Source organism: Schistocerca cancellata, unplaced genomic scaffold, assembly GCF_023864275.1.
Source record: "Schistocerca cancellata isolate TAMUIC-IGC-003103 unplaced genomic scaffold, iqSchCanc2.1 HiC_scaffold_997, whole genome shotgun sequence".
Lineage (NCBI taxonomy): Eukaryota > Metazoa > Arthropoda > Insecta > Orthoptera > Acrididae > Schistocerca > Schistocerca cancellata.
This window is the reverse complement of record NW_026047003.1, coordinates 40,001-42,568: the sequence shown is the minus strand read 5'-3', so window position 1 is coordinate 42,568 and position 2,568 is coordinate 40,001. Positions and strand designations below refer to the sequence as shown.

General features: G+C 57.7%; 1 non-coding gene across 1 annotated transcript in view; it reads left to right on the top strand.

Moving 5' to 3' along the window:
- Positions 1-1,728: 1,728 nt before the first annotated feature.
- The window catches only part of LOC126150742 (small subunit ribosomal RNA), a 1,909-nt gene continuing 1,069 nt past the window's right edge, over positions 1,729-2,568 (top strand). The window contains exon 1 of the ribosomal RNA XR_007531604.1: positions 1,729-2,568. This exon is cut by the window's right edge and continues 1,069 nt beyond it. This is a non-coding gene — a ribosomal RNA (small subunit ribosomal RNA).

The following is a 2,568-nucleotide window of genomic DNA, read 5'->3' as shown; positions in this document are numbered from 1 at the left end:
TATGACACGTTACATTAATCTAGTGTTGTCTAACCACAACCCTCTGAATATAGTTCGCTACTCGCACCGCCCACCCTCTTGTGTGTCGTTTCATGTTGAACACTTCGCAAGTGTTGCTTACTTTTTACATGCTCCCGCTGTACACTGTAATGTGGACAACTGCAGGATGTACATCGCCCCCCCCCCTCCACCCTGCCTTCGCACGCTGGTCGTTCAGGTGCTTGCGTGTTCAATGCCCTTCGCAGCTGTTCACTGGCATTCGCATGTCGAAGCGCTCAGTCTACGTCGTGGTACGGCCTGTGTCCACTGTCCGCTGATATCGTAAGCTTAATCCTCACATTGTACTGCACATAGGTCCGTATGTACTGAATGATACGCTGTGGCACATGTGTGACCGTACGACTGCGCCCAACAACAGCGAACCATACGGTCCAAATGTTGTGCACTCAGCCACGTGCCGTCTCCCCATAACAGCTACATTGCAGTGTGGTACGCCATAGAGACGTGTGGGAGTAACGGACGCCCTGGATGGCGATCAGCATGAGCCGTCTGTTGATGTAGTGGCGCGTGTATTCAAACGTAGTCGTCTCTTCTCACACAGTGTGATAGCATGGTGCACCGCGTTCCACATCTGCGACATGGTACAGATGCTGGTTGACAGTCGGTCTCGTAATGGACATCGCATACGTAGGGGGCCACCTCCCACGTGTTCTCTAGTCGTGCACATTTTGTTGCGTGTATGTGGGCAGACGTAGTGTGTCGTGACACCTAACAGACAGGTATGCAATAATCGTTGCATTTGCAAACTGGGATGGACGTCTACGTTTGCTGGTGACGTGACGCAACGCAAATGAACAACTGGTAAACCCATTGTGGTGCGGTTGTTGTTGCTGGAGGTAAATCAGTAAGGGCAAATCTGTGTGTGAAGCGATACGCGGCGGTGGCTGGGTGGGACCGTCCCCGGCCGGTGAGGGGGGGCCGCCCGGCGTGCTGGCCGCGCGGTGCGTGGGCGCACGCGCTACAGCCGGCTGGTGGGGGCGCCCAGTGGCAGGCGCGCCGGCCGACGGACGCGGCAGGCGGCGCAGCTGCGCGCCGGGGCACCCTGCGCGCGGCGCCGGGCGGCCAAAGTGGGTCCTCGCGGGCCCGGTGCGAAGCGCGGTGGACATCTGCAGTGTGCTGGTCCGACTGAGGACTGTGTGCGTTGAGGATGCGCCGCCGCCCGGCACTCGGCGCCGCGACGCCGTCTGCTGCTCGGTCGCCCCAGCGGTTCTCGCTGGTGGTTTGTATCGCAGTTGTGCAGACGTGTTGGCACGTGCGCTGTGCTGGGAGAGTTCGCTTCGGCACCCACGTGGGGCCTTTGCCCTTCTGTGGCGCTGGCGTTGGAGCTGCCGGTCACCGTAGGTGGCGCGTGTTGTCTCCCGCCGGCAATGCCACGACAGCACGCTCCCGGGCCTCTGTCGGCAGCGGCAAGCTCAGTTGGGAGCACGGGTGGTCGCACCTAAAGCGTCTACTCGCCTAACTCCGGGCGATTGCGCCTCTCTCGAACCCGACCAAGTACTTAGGACGGCGCTGCGCGCCGCCGGGACCTGAGAGGGTTTCGAGGTGTATTGTGCAGGGGAGCTCAGCCTCCTCCTGTTTGCAGAATAATTGAGCGGACGCTTGCGTGTTCGCGCGGGCCCCTGGGACACACTCCCGGGCGGCCGGCTGCTCAGCTCTAGTTGACGCAGCTCCCTGGTTGATCCTGCCAGTAGTCATATGCTTGTCTCAAAGATTAAGCCATGCATGTCTCAGTACAAGCCGCATTAAGGTGAAACCGCGAATGGCTCATTAAATCAGTTATGGTTCCTTAGATCGTACCCACGTTACTTGGATAACTGTGGTAATTCTAGAGCTAATACATGCAAACAGAGTCCCGACCAGAGATGGAAGGGACGCTTTTATTAGATCAAAACCAATCGGTCGGCTCGTCCGGTCCGTTTGCCTTGGTGACTCTGAATAACTTTGGGCTGATCGCACGGTCCTCGTACCGGCGACGCATCTTTCAAATGTCTGCCTTATCAACTGTCGATGGTAGGTTCTGCGCCTACCATGGTTGTAACGGGTAACGGGGAATCAGGGTTCGATTCCGGAGAGGGAGCCTGAGAAACGGCTACCACATCCAAGGAAGGCAGCAGGCGCGCAAATTACCCACTCCCGGCACGGGGAGGTAGTGACGAAAAATAACGATACGGGACTCATCCGAGGCCCCGTAATCGGAATGAGTACACTTTAAATCCTTTAACGAGTATCTATTGGAGGGCAAGTCTGGTGCCAGCAGCCGCGGTAATTCCAGCTCCAATAGCGTATATTAAAGTTGTTGCGGTTAAAAAGCTCGTAGTTGGATTTGTGTCCCACGCTGTTGGTTCACCGCCCGTCGGTGTTTAACTGGCATGTATCGTGGGACGTCCTGCCGGTGGGGCGAGCCGAAGGCGTGCGACCGCCTCGTGCGTGTTCGTGCGTCCCGAGGCGGACCCCGTTGAAATCCTACCAAGGTGCTCTTTATTGAGTGTCTGGGTGGGCCGGCACGTT